General features: G+C 40.3%; 1 long non-coding RNA gene and 2 other non-coding genes across 4 annotated transcripts in view; all 3 read right to left on the minus strand.

Annotated features, from left to right (window-relative positions):
• Nucleotides 1-21,346, minus strand: part of LOC141581980 (uncharacterized) — a 1,111,619-nt gene that overhangs the window by 732,898 nt on the left and 357,375 nt on the right. The window lies entirely within an intron of this gene.
• On the minus strand, nt 1,600-1,706 carry LOC141582081 (U6 spliceosomal RNA). The gene has a single exon (XR_012514912.1). It is a non-coding gene; the product is annotated as a U6 spliceosomal RNA (small nuclear RNA).
• Nucleotides 18,302-18,407, minus strand: LOC141582094 (U6 spliceosomal RNA). The gene has a single exon (XR_012514925.1). It is a non-coding gene; the product is annotated as a U6 spliceosomal RNA (small nuclear RNA).

Below are 21,346 nucleotides of genomic sequence, written 5' to 3' on the forward strand. Positions count from 1 at the left end.
AGATCATGCAGAATTGTTGCATAGGTACACTCACGGCAATGTGGTATCCTGCCTCCATCCCGTCACCTACATCTGGCATTTCTCTTCATGTAATCCTTCCCTGACCTCCCCACCCCTTGGTGTCCCCCTGTTGGCCACCCCCAAAAAGACCCCAGTGTGTGATGCTCCCCTCCCTGTGTCCATATATTCTCATTATTCATCACCCGCCTATGAGTGAGAACATGCAGTGTTTGATTTTCTGTTCTTCTGTCAGTTTGCTAAGGATGATGGTTTCCAGATTCATCCATGTCCCTACAAAAGACACAAACTCATCGTTTTTTGTGGCTGCATAGTATTCCATGGTGTATGTATGTCACATTTTCCTTTTCCAGTCTATTGTCGCTGGACATTTGGGTTGTTTTCAGGTCTTTGCCATTGTAAACAGTGCCACTGTGAACATACGTGTGCATGTGTCTTTATAATAGAATGATTTATAATCCTTTGGGTATATACGCAGTAATGGGATTGCTGGGTCAAATGGAATTACTATGTCCAGGCCCTTGAGCAAGTGTTACACTGCCTTCCACAATGGTTCAACTAGTTTACACTCCTAGCAACAGTGTAAAAGTGTTTCTATTTCTCCACATGCTCTCTGGTATCTGTTGTCTCCAGATTTTTTAATGGTCACCATTCTAACTGGCACGAGGTGATATCTCAATGTGGTTTTGATTTCTCTAATAACCAGTGATGATGAGTATTTTTTCATATGTTTCTTGGCCTCATATATATCTTCTTTTCAAAAGTGTCTGTTCATATCATTTCCCTAATTTGAATGGGTTTGCTTGCTTTTTTTCTTGCAAATCTGTTTTACTTCTTTGTAGATTCTGGATATCAGCCATTGGTCAGATGGGTAGATTGCAAAAATTGTTTCCCATCCTGTTGGTTGGCGGTTCACTCTAATGATTGTTTCTTTTGCTGTACAGAAGCTCTGGAGTTTAATAAGGTCCCATTTGTCTATTTTCGTTTTTGTTGCCAATACTTTCGGTGTTTTAGTCATGAAGTACTTGCCTATACGTATGTCCTGAATGGCTTTGCCTGGGTTTTTTCTCTAGATTTTTTATGGCATTAGGTCTTATGTCTAGGTCTTTAATCCATCTGGAGGTAATTCTACTGTAAGGTGTCAGGAAGAGGTCCAGTCTCTGCTTTCTTCACACTGGTAGCCAGTTTTCCCAACGCCAATTATTTAACAGGAAATCCTTTCCCCATTGCTTGTGTTTGTCAGGTTTGTCAAAGATGAGATGGTTGTAGATGTGTGGCATTGCCACCAGGACCTCTGTTCTGTTCCATTGGTCTATGTCTCTGTTTTGGTACCAGTACCATGCTGTTTTGATTACTGTAGCCTTGTAGCATAGTTTGAAATCAGGTAGCATGATTCCTCTTGCTTTGTTCTTTTTGCTTAGCATTGTCTTGGCTATGCAGAGTCTCTTTTGCTTCCATATGAAGTTTAAGGTGGGTTTTTCCAGTTCTGTGAATAAGTTCATTGGTAGCTTGATGGGGACAGCAGTGAATATATAAATTACTTTGGGCAGTATGGCCATTTTCACAATATTGATTCTTCCTAAAAATATGAAATGCTTCATGAATTTGCATGTCATCCTTAAGCAGGAGCCATGCTAATCTTGCCTGTATCATTCCCATTTTAATATATGTGCTGCCATAGCAAGCACTGGTAAGGTTCTTTATACCAGCTCTATTGCCTGTTAGCTCCTGCGATGTTTCACAATGACTTTTGGCTTCCTTGCATTGGATGATGACATACTTCTTTCACTCAGTGAACTTTGTTTCTGCCCACATTCTGAATTCCACTTGTATCATTAAAGACATGTCAGCCTCTGATCAGTTCTGAAAACTTGAACAGGCTGAACAGTTGATGTAATCATCTGGAGGAAAGAAGGCATGCTGACTTTTTGAGTTTCAGTGTTCTTGCACTGATTCTTCCTCATCTCTATGATCTTATTCACCTTCAACCTTAGAGGTTGCTGACCTTTGCACAGGATATTTTTCTTTTATGATATTTGATGATCTTTTTGGTTTGATTGTGTTGTAAGGCAGATGCAGTCAGCTGGCTTTGGTTTTGGAGGATTTTAGGGGGCCAATATTCATCTCCCAATTCCTAGACTGTGTTCTTTAACTCTGGGAAATTTATATTGGGTTTCAACTTTGTTCTCTGGCTCCTCAAAGTTTGGATTCTACTGCACTGAAGGCTGCAAAGTGTGGCAGCTGTGGCAGAGTGCTAGCAGATGCAGAAGTGCCTGCCTCCCTGTTGGCATTCACCCAATGGTGGAAGTGGTGGAGGCAAGACCACTTTGTGGGAGCCAGGGGACCCCTGCTGTGTGTGCTGTTGCACTGGAGGTGCAGGCTGGGGTGCTGGCCTGTGCAGGTTTGGGTGCCTTCTCTGTGACCCCCTAAGCAGCAGCACTCAACGCATATTAGGGTCTCTTTTTTGTGCACAACATTAGCACAAGGGCAAGTTGTTGGCAGAGTTGGTTCTATTGGTTCTGTGCCTACCATCGCTATCTCTTCAATGGGAGTTCAGGTGGGTTGAAGTGTGTGCTACAGTCCCATGTGCTGGTAGGGCAAGTACAGCAAAATCCACTCATGTAAACACACAGCAGCAAAGCAATGTAGGAAGTTTGTGTATAAAGAGCTGTAGTATGGAGAGGCAATGTAGAGGTTGGTGCATGCCTGAAGGGTCCACGTTGCTGCATCTCTTCACTGCTCAGGCATGGTCCACTGGCACAGAAACAAAGGTGTGGGCAGCTGAGAGTGCCCTGTAGGCAGGTGTGGCCAGGCTGGGGCCCTGGGAGAGGCAAGCAGACTAAGGAGTGCTGAGGTCAGACCAGCTTCATCTCATGTGCTAGAATGCCCAGCAGAGATCAGGTCTCAGAGAACTCTCTGAAAAGTGAGGCCCCAGCACAGCACAGCTGCTCTACAAAAACGTGGCCAGACTTCGTTTTTAAGCAAGTCTCCTTTTATTAAGAGGGAAACTCGCACACCTTATCTCTGCTGGGCAATCTTCACATGAGATGTGGCTGATCTGACCTCCACACTCCTAAAGTGCTAGGATAAAGTGTCTCATAAGACCAAGTAGAGCCTAGAGAGATAGCTGTGCCTGCCCTCTGAGCTTCACATCAGCTGGCTTCCTGCTCCATCACTTTGCTTGTCTCCTGGGGGCTCTACCCCAGAGAGATGTGAGTTAGCCATCGCTTAGTGTAATTAGCCCAGGATGGAGGGTCTGTGCTGTGGGCCCAAGCCAGGGTTCCCTGTCTCGTGATAAGCCATGGGGGGTATGTGGTATCCACAAGAGATGGACTGCCTTGTTCCTTGGGTCAACTGCAGCTTGTTAGAGTTATCAATATGGCACTTATGGTTTTTGCTTTCTTGATATTCTGAAGGTAACAAGGGCAGATCCACTGCAGAGGCAGTGGCAGAGAGGATTCCAGTCGATCTGTGAAGCTCTGTCCAAGGAATTGCCAAGTTGCTACTGGCTTGATGGCTTCAGTGGGGCCTGGATAAAGATCCAAGCTGGGAGGACCTGCTCATCGAGGAGATATGGAAACCAGCACCCACGTAACGGTTCAGCCACTTTCCCATAAGGCTGCTGTGGTATACTGGGGGTCCACTCCAGTCCCTAATTGCCTCATATCTTCCAGTGCCTCAAGGTATCACTAGCGAAGCCTGCAAAAAGGCAGAGATAATAGCCTGCCTCTTCCTCTGGGACCTCTGTACCACTGAGGTACAATCCTGTTGCCAATCTGGACACAACTATGGGAGGTGGCTGGAGACAAGTTCAGAAGTCTTGTCTAGTCAGGAGGAACAAGAACAGAGACTTGCTTTAAAAAAAGTCTGGCCATGTTTCTGTAGAGCAGCTGTGCTGTGCTGGGGGTTCACTTCAGCCCCTGGTTGCCTCAGACACTCTGAAGTCCCAAGGTTGAAATGGCTGAGTCGCCTAAACAGCAAAGATGACACTCTGGTCTTCCCCTTGGAAGCTCTGACTCAGGGAGGCCTGAATCATCTGTCAGCCAGAGAACAGCAGTGAAGGCAGCCAGAAACCCTGTTGAATGGCTTTACCCAGTGATTAGAAATGTGTTTGGGGACTGACTTAAACAAGGGTCTGGCCATGTTTTTGCGAGGTGGCTCTGCTGTGCTGAGCTACCACTTACACCCCTGGTCAGCTTGGGTTCTACAAGGCCCTCAGGCCAGAACCTAGTCATCCAAACAGCAAAGTTGGTGGCCCGCCCCTCTCTGTGGGAGCTCTGTCTAAGGAATGTTTCAAATCTCCATTGACCAGAGAACACCTGTGAGGGTAGCAGTAAGCCCCAGGTGGGAGGTCCTGTTCAGTAAGAAGGAACAGGATCAGGAGCCTGCTTTCAGAAGCAGTCTGGCCATGATTTGGTAAAGCAGCTGTGCTGTGCTGTGGGAACTCTTCTGCCCCTGGTGGGTTTGTACTCTCCAATGCCCTTAGCTGGAATAATTAAGTTCCTCCAACAGGAAAGATGACAGCCTGCCCTGTCTTTTCTCTCACAGTTTATCTTGTGTGATGGAGCTGAAATTTTAGGCTGTTAATTTTTACAATAAGCATTACAGTTGTTCAGAAAGAATCTTGCTGTTCTCTTTCAGTTTAGATGTATGAGAATTCATTGTCTCCTGTAAATAAACCTGTTCAGGTTTTGTTCTCTGAAAAGAAGTCTTTTTCTGCTATCTGGCTTTGGTCACATTCATGTAGACCAGTAGCCAGTCTAAAATGACATGATTGAATTTCCATTTCCAGTGTTTCCTAGTTGTGTCTTACATTCTCCAATTCAGAACTGACCATTTTATTCTTCGTTGTCAAAAGGCTAAGCTGTCCACTGTCCTTAAAATACCATCTTTGTTCATTCTTCTTTATCCAATTTTATAGGTTTTAGAATATTAGCATTTTTTCCTTTCACACTTTCAATGTCCTCCAAAAATTTCTTTGCCCTTAGTGGGTTCTCCTGTTTTATTGTGTCTAGTTCCAGTCTAAGCATGGCAATTTTCCCCCACAACATGCTAATTTCATGCAAGAGATCTTTTTTTTTCTTATGGCTAAGAGAACTCTAAGTCAACAAAAGAACACTTTAGTTAGCATACAATAGAATAACATATCATAATTTCCTCTGAATTTAAACCATAACATGTTTATTTGTATAATGAAAGAATTCCCATGGTTAATATGTAACTGAAAAAAAGTTGGACAAAACTTCAAACCAGTGTAAATTCAAGAAAGTTTCAATATTGATTTAAATACCATGAAAAATAAATCACTAGAGGATTTTAAAGAATTTCGGAGTTGGAAAAGCCTTTCTCTGAATTACAAAATAGCCATAGGCATAAAATATAAGATTAATACGTTTGACTACGTTTTAAAAATTGGATTTACACTCTAATATCTATTCTATAAACCACACCATTGTAAGAACCTTAGGTATGCATACATTTGGAAAGAAGCAATTCCTCAAAGTTTTTAAGTCTCTTTTTCTGAAGAAAGCTTTATCAATATATGACTTTTCTAATACTGTTATAGTCAGTTATAAGAATTACATTTATTCATAACTGTTAAATCTAAGTATTGTATCCTTCTATATTTACACATCTGCATCTAAGCATTGCACTTCTACATACAACTCTGAACTCATTTATGATCAGGATTCTTAGAGAAATAAGAAAATCTATGTGGCTGGGTACTGTGGCTCACACATGTAATCCCAGCACAGTGTAATGTTCAGTGTTGTATGTAGCACTAAACTTCTACATGTGGCCGTGTGCAGTGGCTCACACCTATAATCCCAGCTCCTGAAGCTGGTGGATTACGAGGAAAGAAGTTCAAGACAAGTGTGGCCAACATAGGGAAACCTCATCTCTACTAAAAATTTAAAAATTAGCCAAGTATAGTGCTGTGCACCTGTAATCCCAGCTACTCAAAAGGTTTAGGTAGGAGAAACACGTGAACCAGGAGGTCGAGGTTGCCACCGATTCAACTGAAAGGGAGGGGGCTGAGACAGGAAACTAGACGATCTGGCTTGATGGGTACCACCCCCACAAGACAAGAAATCTGAAACACTCTGTATTAGGAGTTTCACCATAAGTGCAGCTTGACCCGGGATGGTCCAGCTCAGTGGGGGGAAGGGCGTCCCCCACTACTAAGGCAGTCTGCCACTACCAATGCAGTTCATGCAGTAGATGGGCAGAGCCTGTGGCAGCTCAGCATTACCTCTGCTAACAGACTGTGACTAGACTACTCTGCGCTGGACAGGGCATCTATGAAAAAATGCAGCAGCACGACAGGAACTTATAAATAAAGCTGACCTTTCTAGGACAGAGCACCTGGGAAAACAGGAGGTTATGAGTTCAGCTGCAGTAGACTTAAATGTATCAGCCCAGCACCTCTGCAAAAAACAACAGAACTCCCAGCACAGCACGTGAGCTCTTATAAGGGACAGACTGTCTCCTCAAGCAACTCTCTGAGCCCCATATACCCAAAAAGACACCTCATAAAGGAAAGCTCAGGCCAACATCTGGTGGGTACCCTTCTGGGATGAGGACAGTAGAGGGAGAAACCAGCAGCAACCCTGGCTGTTCTGCAGCCCCTGCAGGCGATCCCGAGGTGAGTGAGATCCGGAGTGGATCCCCAGTGGTTCTGCAGCAGAGGGGCCTGACTGTTAGAAGGAAAACTAAGAAGCATAAATAAATAGCTTCAACATCAACAAAAAGGATGTCCACTTAGAGACCCCACCTGAAAGTCACCAACTACAAAGACCACAGGTAGATAAAGCCACTAAGATGGGAAGAAACCAGCATAAAAAAGAAGAAAACACTAAAAACCAGAAGGCCTCTCCTCCTCCAAGGGATTATAACTCCTCACCAGCTAGGGATCAAAGATAGGTGGAGAATGAATCTGATGAACTGACAGGAACAGGTTTCAGAAAGTGGGTAAAAACAAACTTCTCAGAGCTAAAAGAACATGTGCTGACCCAATGCAAAAAAATTAAGAACTTAGATGAAAGGTTAGATGAGATGCTGACTAGAATAAACAGCTTAGAGAAGAATAGAAATGACTTGATGGAGCTGAAAAACAGCACAACAACTTCATGAAGCATCAAGTCTTAATAGCTGAATGGACCAAGCAGAAGAAAGAATATAAGAGATTGAAGATCAATGCAATGAAATAAAATGAGAAGGCAAGAATAGGGTGAAAAGAAATGAACAAAGCCTCCAAGAAATATGGAATTCTGTGAAAAGACGTAATCTACGTTTGATAAGCATACGTGAATGTGACAGAGAGAATGAATGCAAGTTGGAAAACACTCTTCAGGATATTATCCAGGAGAACTTCCCCAACCTAGTGAGGCAGGCCACCATTGAAGTCCAGAAAGTACAGAGAACACCACAAAGATATACCTAAAGAAGAGCAACCTCAAGGCACATAATCATCAGATTCACCAGTGTTAAAATGAAGGAAATAATGCTAAGGGCAACAAGAGACAAAGGGAAGCCCACCAGACTCACAGCAGATCTCTCCACACAAACTCTACAAGTGAGAAGAGAGTGGGGGCCAATAGTCAGCATCCTTAGAGAAAAGAACTGTCAACCTAGAATATGATATCCAGCCAAATTAAGCTTCACATTCGAAGGAGAAAGAAAATCCTTTATGAACAAGCAACTACTGAGAGATTTTCTCACCACCAGGCCTGCCTTACAAGAGCTCCTGTAAGAAGCACTAATCAAGGAAAGGAACAATCAGTAACAGCCACTCCAAAAATGTACCAAATGGTAAAGACCATAGATACAATGAAGAAAATTTGTCAACTAAAGGACAAAACAGGCAGCTAGCATCAAAATGGCAGTATCAAATTCACACATAACAGTATTAAACTTAAATGTAAATGGACTAAATGCCCCTATCAAAAACACAGACTGCCAAATTGGATAAAAAGTCAAAAGCGGCCCTGTGTGGTGGCTCAAGCCTGCAATCCCAGCACTTTGGGATGCCAAGGTGGGTGGATCACGAGGTCAAGAGATCGAGACCATCCTGGTCAACATGGTGAAACCCCGTCTCTACTAAAAATACAAACAATTAGCTGGGCATGGTGGCGCGCGCCTGTAATCCCAGCTACTCAGGAGGCTAAGGCAGGAGAATTGCCTGAACTCAGGAGGTGGAGGTTGCGGTGAGCCGAGATCGCGCCATTGCACTCCAGCCTGGGTAACAAGAGTGAGACTCCATCTCAAAAAAAAAAAAAAAATCAAAACCCATCTGTGTGTTGTATTTGGGAAGCCCATCTCATGTGCAAGGACATGTGTAGGCTAAAAATGAAGGGATGGAGGAAGACATATCAAGTAAATGGAGAGGAAAAAAAAAAAAGCAGGAGCTGCAATCCTAGTCTCTGATAAAATGGACTTTAAACCAACAAAGATCAAAAGACACAAAGAAGGGCATTACATAATGGTAAAAGGATCAATGCAACAAGAAGACCTAATGATCCTAAACATATACACACACAATACAGGAACACCCGGGTAGCACCCAGGTACATAAAGCAAGTTCTTAATGACCTACAAAGAGACTTAGACTCCCACACAGTAATAGTGGGAGACTTTAACACTCCATTGTTAATATCAGACATATCAACGAGACAGAAAATTAACAAGGATGTCCAGGACTTGAACTCAGATCTGAACCAAGCAGACCTAATGGACATCTACAGAAATATCCACCCCAAATCCACAGAATATACGTTCTGCTCAGAAGCTGGTTTTTTGAAAGGATCAACAAAATAGACTCCTAGCAGAGTTAATTAAATAGAAAAGGGAAAAGAATCATATAGATGCAATAAAAACTGACAAAGGGGATATCACCACTAATTCTACAGAAATTCAAACTACAATCAGAGATTACTACAAATACTTCTATGCACATAAACCAGTAAACCTGGAAAAAAAGGATAAATTCCTGGACACTTACACCTCCCAAGCCTAAACCAGGAACAAGTTGAAACCTTGAACAGACCAATAACAAGGGCTGAAGTTGAGGCAGCAATTAATAGCCTACCAACCAAAAACAGTACAGGCCCAGAGGTGTTCACAGCTGAATTCTACCAGACATACAAAGAGGAGCTAGGACCATTCATTCTGAAACTAACCCAAACAATATACAAAGAAGGAATCCTTCCTAAATCATTTTATGAGACCATCATCATCCTGATACAAAAACCCGGCAGAGACTCAAAACAAAACAAAAAAAATGGTCAGGCCAATCTCCATGATGAACACAGATGCTAAAATCTTCAATAACATACTGTCAAACGGATTGCAGCAGCACATCAAAAACCTTCTCCATCATGATCAAGTAGGCTTCACTCTGGGGCTGCAAGGCTGGTTCAACATATGCAAGTCTATAAATGTAAACCACCACATAAACAGAACCAAAGACAAAAACCACATAATTTTCTCAATAGATGCAGAGAAGGCCTTTGACAAAATTCAACAGCTCTTCATGTTTAAAACAAAACAAAACAAAACTCTCAATAAACTAGGTATTGATAGAACGTATCACAAAATGATAAAAGCTATATATGACAAACCTACAGCCAATATCATACTGAACGGGCAAAAGCTGGAAGAATTCCCTTTGAAATCAGGCACTAGACAAGGATGCCCTCTCTTACCACTCTTATTCAGCATAGTATTGGAAGTTCTAGTCAAAGCAATCAACCAAGAAAAAGAAATGAAGTGTAATCAATTAGGAAAGAAAGAAGTCAAACTGTCTCTATTTGTAGATGACATGATTGTATATCTAAAAGTCCCCATCGTCTCTGCCCAAAATCTTCTCAAACTGATAAGCAACTTCCACAAAATCTCAGAATACAAAATAATATGCAGAAATCACAAGCATTCGTATATACCAATCACAGGCAAACAGAGAGCCAAATCAAGAAGGAACTCCCATTCACAATTACTACAAAGAGAATAAAATACCTAGGAATATAACTAATAAAGGATGTAAAGGACCTCTTCAAGGAGAACAACAAACGAAATAAGAGAGGAGACAAACAGATGGAGAAACATTCCATGCTCACGGTTAGGAAGAATCAATAGGTCAAAATGGTCATACTGCCCAAAGTAATCTATAGATTCACTGCTATCCCCATCAAGCTTCCAATGACCTTCTTCACCTAACTGGAAAAAACCACTTTAAACTTTATATGGAATCACAAGAGACCCCACATAGCTAAAACAATCCTGAGAAAAAAGAACAAAGCTGGAGGCATCACACTGCCAGACTTCAAACTATATAGAGGCTACAGTAATCAAAACAGCATGCCACTGGTACCAAAACAGAGACATAAACCAATGGAACAGAACAAAGACCCCGGAACACACATCTAAAGCACCACACATCTAGAACCATCCGGTCTTTGACAAACCTGGCAAAAACAACAACGGGGAAAGGACTCCATGTTTAATAAGTGGTGTTGGGAAAACTGGCTAGCAATGTGCAGAAAGCAGAAACTGGACCCCTATTTGTCACCTTACACTAAAACTAACTCAAGAAGGATCAAAGATTTAAACATAAAACCTCACATGATAAAAACACTAGAAAAAAACAGGCAAAACCATCCTGGACATAGGCATAGGCAAGGATTTCATGACTAAAACACCAAAAGCAATGGCAATAAAATCCAGGATAGACAAATGGCATCTTATTAAACTCCAGAGCTTCTGTACAGCAGAAGAAAGCAGCATTGCATGAATCAGCAATCAAGAGAATGGGAAAAAATGTTTGCAATCTACCCATCTGACAAAGGGCTAATATCCAGAATCAACAAAGACCTAAAACAGATATACAAGAAAAAAACAACCCCATTCAAAGTGGGAGAAGGATATGAACAGACACTTTTCAAAAGAGGACATATTTGAGGCCAACAAACACATGAAAAAATGCTCATCATCACTGGTCATTAGAGAAATGCAAATCAAAACCACACTGAGATATCATCTCATGCCAGTTAGAATGTTGATCTTTAAAAAATCGGAGACAACAGATGCTGGAAACGATGTGGAGAAATAGGAATACTCTTACACAGTTGGTGGGAGTGTAAAATAATTCAGCCATTGTGGAAGACAGTGTGGAAATTTCTCAAGGATCTAGGAATAGAAATTCCATTTGACCAAGCAATCCCACTATTGGGTATATACCCAAAGAACTATAAATTGTTCTAGTATAAAGACACATGCACACATATGTTGATAGCAGCCTGTGTACAATAGCAAAGACCTGGAACCAACCCAAATGCCCATCAATGATAGACTGGACAAAGAAAATATGGTACATATACACCATGGAATACTACACACTCATAAAAAATGATGAGTTCGTGTCCTTTGTAGAGACTTGGATGAATCTGGAAAACAACATCTCAACAAACTGACACAAGAACAGAAAGGCAAACACCGTATGTTCTCACTCATAGGTGGGTGTTGAACAACAAGAACACATGGACTCAAGGAGAGGAACATCACACACTGGGGGCAGTTGGGAGGGGTAGGGGAGAGACAGTGGAGGGGGGAAGGTGGGAAGGGCTAACATGGGAAGAAATGCCAGATATAATATGCACCTAAAATAAAATAAAGAATAAAAAAAAAAAAATAGAAAAAGTCACGAGGGGCCGGGCACGGTGGCTAGTGGCTGAAATCCCAACACTTTGTGAGACCAAGGCAGGCAGATCACCTGAATTCAGGAGGTTGATACCAGCCTGGCCAACATGGGGAAACCCTGTCCCTACTAAAAATACAAAAATTAGCTTGGCATGCTGGCATGCACCTGTAATCCCAGCTACTCAGAAGGCTGGGGCAGAAGAATCACTTGAACCCAGGAGGCGGAGGTTGTAATGAGCCAAGACTGCACCACTGAACTCCAGCCTAGGTGACAGAGCAAGACTCCATTTCAAAAAAAGAAAAAAAAGTAACGAGAAAAGATTGAGGACTGAGCCCTAGGAAACAACAATGTGCAAAAGGAGAAAGTTGAGAAGCAAGTAAACAGACCATGACAAAAGGACTAGAAAGGCAGGAGGCCTGAGGGAGTGAGGTCCTTCAGCGGGCTAATTGAAGATGCTATTAGGGAGGAGATGCCCTCCATTTGGTTTAATATTGCTGCCAGATTACATAAAATGAGGTGTTAGAAAAAATCCCTAGATTTATTACAGAGAAACGTTAAGTGATAACCTTGAGAACAATAACCTTGAGGAGCGTTGAATTTGAAGACTTACTGGCATGAGATCAAGACTGAATGGAAAGAAAATCTGAGTTCATGAGTGTAGATAGTTCTTTGAAAGAGATCATAATTGGGAGTCAGTCATGGAAATGTGATAGGCAAGAAACAGTAGTTTTCAAATTTTATATAGCAATGATATATTTTAAAGGTTATAAAAATTATACACTTATAGTGTTAAAAAATCCTAGACTGAGGTATTAAATTCTTAAAATTATAGAACTAAAAGACCCCTTGAACATTTCTAAATTACAAAAGCTGGTTATCATATTCATGCTTACACATAAAGACCAAGGAATACTAAAAGTTTCAAAGAGAGTATTTCTTGCTTGATAAAAATCATCCAATTCTAGGATAGTTGATACTCATCAAATATACAAAGTAATAATCACAGAAAAATACTGAATGCTATTAACAGGAATAAAATAGAAGAAAAGCAGAAAAAATCATATTTTATAAATGAAATGTTAAAAATTATATGAAGTTACTGTTGAAAAATGTGGTGAGGTGACTACTTAAATATATCCTTATTTCAAAGGAAGAAGAATGCCACACATGCAGAGCACTTTTACCAATCAGATTCACTGCATTAGCAGCACCTTCCTTTAGGAAAAGGATCAGCAAATTAGCACTTGTGGGCCAAATCCAGCCCACTGCCTGTTTTTCTAAGTAAAGTATTTTGGAGCACAGCCATGCTTATTCACTTTATAGTCCGTAGAGTACATTAGCTGGCTGTGATGTTGCACACCTGTGGTCCCAGCTAGTAGAGAGGCTGAGATGGGAGGATCACTAGAGCCCAGAAAGTCAAGACTGCAGTCAGCCATGATCATGCAATTGCACTCCAGCCTGGGAGACAGAGTGAGACCCTGTCTCAAAAAAATAAATATATATAGCCCACAAAGCCTAAAATATTTACTAACTGAGTCTTTGCAGAAAAAGCTGGCCAGCTCCTGGTTTAGTGGATCAAAGATCCTTTGATGTATTTTCATAAAAGTTTTACCCTATGTACTGAAATGTTTATATTAAATATAGATTTCTAACTAGTTTTCCCATCCCGTCCCTAAATTCTAAGTATAATCCTGGTACTCACTCCCAAGTTTATGTTAAATGCTAGCCTATACAAAAAATACTCTTTCTCTTACTCTTACTTTCTTTTTGTTATTTACATGTTGCTTTGTTTCAAGAAAGAATACAAAAATGCCCTACTAAAGGGATTCTGTTTGTTCACATGCTGCAAGAGGGGAAAAACACAAAGCACATTTTACAGAAAATAATTTGTTACAAGTCAGAACTAAGACATGAAGCCAAGCAGGGCACTCCAGGACTGAATCTGCTGGCTTCTTTAATAGGCTTCTTGCTCTCTTTCTTTCCTGGCAGCTGTGAGTCCCACAGGTAATAGAGTGTCAGTCCCTAAGAGAAACACAACTCCGACATTCATCTTTATCTATTAAGTTCATCTGTCCCAATTCTGTGGATGCTGACTTTCAGTCATTGATGATGATACACATGGACATTTATCATCAACTTTGGATCTTTGACAATTCTTATTATTAAGAGTCAAACTAGTAGGATGCAAGTTATAAATGCTGATTATCCAAATACCTACTCAAAATACCCTGTATGAATATTCCATTAAATATGCATAGAAAAAAATCAGTCATTCCTGCTACTGTTTACTCTTCTGTATTCACCAGAAAATTTCCTATTCCTTCCGCATGTCCAGGTTAAATGCTAGGGTACAATCTGGAAACCAGTGCATCATCTGAGCTTTCTCTCTATCCCCCAAACTTTTCTTATTCGATTATCACTAAATCATATTAACTATACCTCTCTTCTGTCTCTGCTTTATAGTCCCACTGCCATTTGGGACATAAACATTTAGAAAATGGCTTTTATTTAAATAAAAATGGCCAACTATTAATGTTATTTCTTACATAAAAAAAACTTAAGCAAAACAAATGAAAAAGACATAATACCACAAAAAAGGCCAACATTTTTAAATGAGAAACTAAGATTCCTAAGTTTCTTTTTTTTCACCATGCATGGGTGAAAACCTCTCACTACATTGACACTAGTTCAAGGATGTGTGACAAGGAAACTATAGCTGACTACTACTGCAAAAGCTTCCTTTGTCTCCTGGTTTCTTTACATGGTTACCTTCCATCAATCCTTTATGAGGGGTCAGCAAACTACAGGCCACAGGCCAAATCCAGTCTGCCTTATGGCTTTGTAAATAAAGTTTTCTTGGATCTCAGTCATGCCTATTTGCTTACATGTTATCCGTGGTGGTTTTCACACTACAACAGCAGGGTTAACTAGACACAACAGAGACCACATAGTCTAAAATATTTCCCACCTCATCCTTTACAAGAAAAGTTTGCTAACCACTTTTACACCATAACCAGAATGCCTTAATACTCAAATTTAATCTTGTGACTCCCTGACTCAAATTTCTCCAATGAGCCTCTGCAGCAAACACTGCTGGCTCCCTACCAATAGCCTTTCCTTATTCTTTCTTGCCTAAGAAACACAAGTCTATTGGGATGTTTATTATCCCAATTCCCCTCCTCAGCTTCAGAAAGAGAAATGAGTATTCTAAGCTAATCATGTATCTGCTTTCCCAGTGCCTGGTTTTGGGATGTGCATGTGGTTTGACCCATCCAATGAAATGTTACAGGAAGCCCCTTGCATGCTTCTAAGTTTTCTACCCATTTAAAAGACACTGTGAAGAAAAGCAGCCCTTGCGATGTTGTGTTGTGAGAACAAGATGTTTGGAGCTGTTGCAGATTAGCCAACTATGAAAGGAGACATAATAAAACACTGCCAACAACACAGCTGAAAGAGGGACAAGTGGGATCCTGGGATATCACTGAACAACCCAAACAACTCTGATTCCTACTGTTTTAGCCACTGCTCATCTAGTATGTGCAGTCCAAAGCATTCTACTGGTAAAATTCCCATGGCCCACCAGATAAGAGTTATTCATTTCATTCATTCATTCATTCATTCATTCATTCCTTTATTTATGGAGATAAAGTCTTACCCTTTTGCCTAGGCTGGTGTGCAGTGGCACAACAGCACACTGCAACCTCTAGCTCCCAGGTTCAAGTGATTCTTGTGCCTCAGTCTCCCAATTAGCTGGGATTACACATGCTGGCTACCACACTCGGCTAATTTTTGTATTTTTAGTAGAGATGGGGTTCCACCATGATGACCAAGGCTGAACACCTACTCGTTTCTATAGTATTAAAAAGTCTATTATAAACTTGCCTTAGCTGAGTATTCACCTCACTCCCAACCTCTCATATCTCACATTTTTGGTACTAGCAAAAGTGAACTGCTCACAAACCCTGCAAAGCTCACTCAAGCATCTTGTCTTCTGCACTTGCTGCTCTTCCTCCCAGAGGGAATCGTGTTAGAAGTTCCTTCCGGCAGACACACAATCTTGTTACATCTTCCTTCTGCCAATCATCATTCCTCTGCTTCTTTACCTTGAAACATTCTACTCAGTCTGCATGCTTACCTTCAATCCTACCTACCTTTATTCAAAAAGCTTTCATTCCTCATCAGTTATGTCTGGCACATAATCAATATAATAAATAATCATAATTATAAGTTTCCAGTGGGCATCCAGCACACAGCAAGCCCTGATTAAAGTAGCAAAATAATAAAAAATGATAATCATAATAATGAGCTCCTCTGTTTGTATTTTTATTTGTGTTCTGTAGCATTAGAAAAAAATGTATCTAAAAAACATTTCATATTTATTTGTTAAGCAGACAAGTTAAAACATAAATAAATTTTTTTTTGTCAATTCTGTTGAAAAAGCACAGAAATGAAAGAGACAATTGTGTTATGAGCACCTTAAAGATCAAAATTACATCAATTTCATCTTTGTCTCCCTGTTATCAAAAGCTCTCTGATAAATAGATGGCTAAATTAAAGGTGTCCTTATACAATCTGGATTGTACAATGTATTAGGTGTCCACATCCAGGTAGCATACTAGCATTTTCGTTATTGTGAAACATTTTCTACTTTTATTATCATCTGCTGAGCCTAGAGTTGGGCAATTTGTATATTTATTATGACAATCTTTTGATGAATGGTAGCCGAGCATCTTGTTCTAACAAAATTACTGTTATCATGACAATTAACCCACAGATAGAAGAACACATCTTATTCCAACAAAGTAAATATATCTCTTTTCATTTCAAATTAGGAGGAGTGAAGTCAGCAATAGTGAGACCTTGCTGGTACAAGCATAGGTTTCCTGACCAGTGCCTCACAGATTGGTACCAGTCCATGGCCTATTAGGAACCTCACTACACAGGAGGAAGTGAGCAGGAGGCAAACCAAGGAAGTGTCATTTGTATTTACAGCCACACCCCTGGCTCATCTTACTGCCTGAGCTCTGCCTCCTGTCAGATCAGGGACAGCATTAGATCCTCACTGAAGCATGAACCTTGTTGTGAACTGCCCACATGAGGAATCTAGATCATGTGCTGCTTACGAGAATCTAATGTCGTATGATCTGTCACTGTCTCCCTTTGTCCCAAGATCGGACCATCTATTTGTAGGAAGAGAAGCTCAGAGCTACCACTGATTCCACATTATGGTAAGTTGTATAATTATTTCATTATATATTACAATGTATTAATAGTATAAAGTAGCAAAATAAATGTAATGTGATTGAATAATCCTGAAACCACCTCAAACTTTCCCTAGTCCATGGAATAACTGTCTTCCACAAAACCGGTCCCTGGTGCCAAAAAGCCTGGTGACAACTGGCCTAAAGTAACTCACTATCAGAAGTCTTACCTGGATTGCTGTTTTCAGAAAACTTTTTTGACTTCTGTTTTTCTTTGTAGTCTGAAAGTAATTGGCAAATTCTGTGTATAAAAATGTAATAAATAAAAAGACTTTTAATACTGAGATAAAAAATACTTACCAAATGTGAAATGCTTAGAGTAATTCAAACAATATCAGAATATCAGAACTTAACAATATTATTCCATCCACCTATGTGTACATTCTACAAACTTATCATAAACAAGAAAAAGAGTAAAGTGAAATAGTCAGAAATCAAGGGCACTATGACCCAGTAAGTTAACTCGCATTAGTCTGACATAATGTGTACCAACTCTGCCTAAGTCCTAGCTGCATAATGAACAGCTATTTGTTCTTGGACAAGTTGCTCCTCTTGGGCTCAATGTCATCTTCTACAAAATAAGAACTTTGCTGTCTTATTTCACTAGATTGTTATAAAGATTTAACAAGATAACATTTTTTAAAAGCTCACAGAAATATTAAAGCAATGGAATAATCTGTTCCTAAATTTTATGACTGAAATCATGTTGGAATTTCAAATAAAACCCAATCTGTATTTTGTGCATACGTTCCAATATGAAAAGGTTGCTGTTTTCAGGAAATGTTATTAAGTCCTAATTTTGCTTATTAGTTGTCCTACTCTTTGTGGCTCATAGTTCAGGGCATCTCAACTATTTCACAGTTTGTAACTAAATTTATTGATAAATAACTCCTTAAAGTAGATGACATGATTGTCCACTATTATGGAGTCTATCAATCACACTAAGGACAGAAAAACCAATGGATGTTAAGACCTGGCTGGGACCAATGATCCTTCCCTATAGACTCAAACTCTCAAACAGCAGATGTTTGTCAGGATGATGCTTTATATCCATGTTCATCTCCAGCTGACATGAGAGACCAAAACCCTACTTTCATTTATTTTTAGGTTCCATGAAGAAGTTGCAAGATACATACTAACAACATATTTTGCACACAACACCACACACATTATTCAGTTCCAGTGTTATCTCATAGACCACCTTACATGACTATTTTTGCAGTACAAATAACAACTTCAATATTTTGGTGACACCCATTTTGCTTTGAATCACTCTGTTGCATTATAGCTAGTCAGCAAACAGTCAAATGACCTTCCACTGACTGTGCAAAATATGGAATGCTTCAAAAATCTGTGTGGCCTCCTTATGCAGGAAGCCATGCTATTTTTCTCTTTATTGTTTCAATTTGAGAATGGGTACTGCTGAAGCAAACAGAAAGTTCTACTTTTACACGTGATTAGAAAGAACTTACAGAGTACCTACATAAATTGGTTATGAGTAACATATAAGCAGGGAATAATACACTGCAGAAGGCCGCAGGAGGCCTCTGAGGAGGAAGGCCTCTTCATGCCTCATGCTCCAGTGCAGGGTGACCTTGGCTCTGTTACCATAAACATGGTGCTCAAGGCTATAAAAACTCTTCGTAGAACTATGATGTAGCCAGACTTGTGGGCTCCTTGTAAGATCTGTGTTCCATCAGCTGTACTTAGATAACAAGCTAAAGATAACCACATGTCCTTCTTTTGTGAAACCCCCAAACTGCCACTGTTATCAATCCTTAGAATGACACACCACTTCCCGTTCACTGATTCAGTTCTGGCTCACTGGTTCACTCCACCATCATCCTCTCCCCACCATTACTCCACCCCTACCCTGTAGATCAAAGTGATTGTAACCAATAAATAGAGTGGATGGTCAGAGCTCAGGGCCTTCACTGTCACCTCCAAAGTAATAAGTGATGGCCCTCTGGTCCCATCATCTCTCTTCATCTTTCTTTTTCTCATTCCTTTGTTGCCACCAAACTCAGGGTACCCACAGGTGATGTAGGGGTGGCTCCCTACATTCTGGTGCCCAATGTGGGGCTCATGGAGCCCTACATTCTGGCACCCAACGTGTGGGGCTTATGGATCCCTATGTTCTGGCACCCAGTGTGCAGGGCTCATGGATTCCCTACATTCAGTGATGAGACATGGACAAGGTATGGCTCTGTTAAGTCCAACTAACCTACTTGAGATTCTGAGAATTCTCTTCAATAGCTTCCTGTGAGGTAGAATTTGAAAATATTTTTAAATATTGAGGTAGAGTTGCAAGTAGCTTGGGCAATTTTCATTATTATTTAAAACAGCTCAGTCAAGGGGCCAATCACAACTGGGAGTCCGCTGCTTCTGGGAAGGTAAATATGGGATTTTCTACTGCCTCAGGTATTATACAGGATATAAAGGTGCATGAGGGTACAGAACTGGTAGCAAAGAAGAAAGAAACACTCATCTCTTCCTGCCACATTATTTCAACCTCTCTGACCATTTAGAACAAGCCCAATGAATATCTGCTACAGAAAAGACCAACAAAGGCCTGAAAGGATCTCTTACCATGAAGGTCTCAGCTAAGTCTAGGCTGAATATGGGGGAGATGGTCAATTAGCTCATTTTGTGTGTGGATAAAGTCACATTGCCAGAGAATGGTGCTGGTGCTTTGGGAATAATGGCTGAGCATATAAGCATAGGTATGTGAATTTAAAAAACGCTGTAACTTCAACATCTTTGTATGAATCACCATGAAGACCTGAGGGATCTGAATCAGTAAGGGCATCTTGGTGTCAAAGATCAACCATTACCAGGCAGCAGGACCAGTTTCAGGGGCAAAAATGCAACAGAATCAACAGAAACAACAGAATGATTGGAGTGCCCTTTGTTTCTAGTCCTTCTGATTTTATAAAAGGGATTGTCTTCCTTGGATTTAGTAAATCCCTTTGGTTCTTGAAAAATTCAAAGAGTATGGAAGAGATAGTCTTCAGAAGACAGTAAATGACTTTCTGATAAACTGGACATTTCAAGACCCAAATAACTAATCAAAAAAAAAAAAAAAAACAAAAAAAAACAGAAAGATGTGACACTATTTTTTATCTCATTCATAGGTGTTATACTTGGATGAAATGAACAATGTTGGAATCTGTAAACATAAAGGTCTTACAAGTCCTGAGATAAAGAATCCTGCACACACTGGTACTTCTAACCAGTCTACCTTTTGCTTGATTTCTAGCTGATGCAGGGGACTAACTCATTGCCACTTTAAAACTACCCAAACCAAACTACTACATCTCACTTGATATATAAGATACAGTTGTTGTAATTATTTTAAGCCTTAATTTAGTGTTAACTAGACTTTTCATGTAAACACTTACATATTATGTTGACTAGACACAGCATAATCCCTGGCAGTTTTTCCAGATTTATCTTGACAAAATGCATCAATATCTTGATCAAGTAGAAGGCCAACCATACTTGCTGATCCACAACATACGGCAAGTATAAGCACAGTCCTAAAATGACAGAGAGGTAATTTTTCCCTAACTGTAATAAAGTTGTAAGCTAATCTGGCATACTTTACCCATTTAGTATCTTGCCTGTCAATGCAGAATTAAACATTTGCATGCACTAAAAGACATAAGCATCTTGGGTGCTCAAGTGTTAATCTCTGTAAAATACCACCAAAGTTAAAAGGAAGGGACAAAAAGAAAACCTCTTATCTCAGTGGGTGTTAAATAGTAGAAGCTGCTAATTTAAAGGCCTTTGATAGGCAAGAAACTATGCTAGGGCCACTTATCTGAAGTGAACAAAGATTTAAGTAAAGATTTCCTTCCCGCTTCCCGAGACTGATATACAGTAACAGAAAATCAGCTGTGGGGTCACATAAGAGCTATCTGCATGCTGAAAGCAGTAATATTAATAAGAATGGTGAAAACAGTAGTCATAATAGTTTCAGTTAATGATGCCAATAAGCGTGTGCTGGGCACTGAATTAAATGCCGCACACACACATCTTTCTTACTTATGCACAGGCAATTTTGAAGGAGATATTCTCCTCCTTTTCATATATGACAACACATTTGGTGGTAAATAACATTGCCAAGGTCACACACCTATCAAGTAAGAAAGCTAGGAATTAAACCCAGTCTTGTGTGAATCCGAAGCCTAGCTCTTTTCTCTTATCACCCACCTACACCTTGCCTTCATTAAAGGAACAGTGTACCCACTTAAAACTATCTCTACTTCCTCTCTCCATACCAATTAAAAATAAGGCCAGACACAGTGGCTCACACCTGTAATCCCAGCACTCTGGGAGGCCGAGGCAGGCGGATCACAAGGTAAAGAAA

This window comes from Saimiri boliviensis, chromosome 18 (assembly GCF_048565385.1).
Source record: "Saimiri boliviensis isolate mSaiBol1 chromosome 18, mSaiBol1.pri, whole genome shotgun sequence".
Classification (NCBI taxonomy): Eukaryota; Metazoa; Chordata; class Mammalia; order Primates; family Cebidae; genus Saimiri; species Saimiri boliviensis.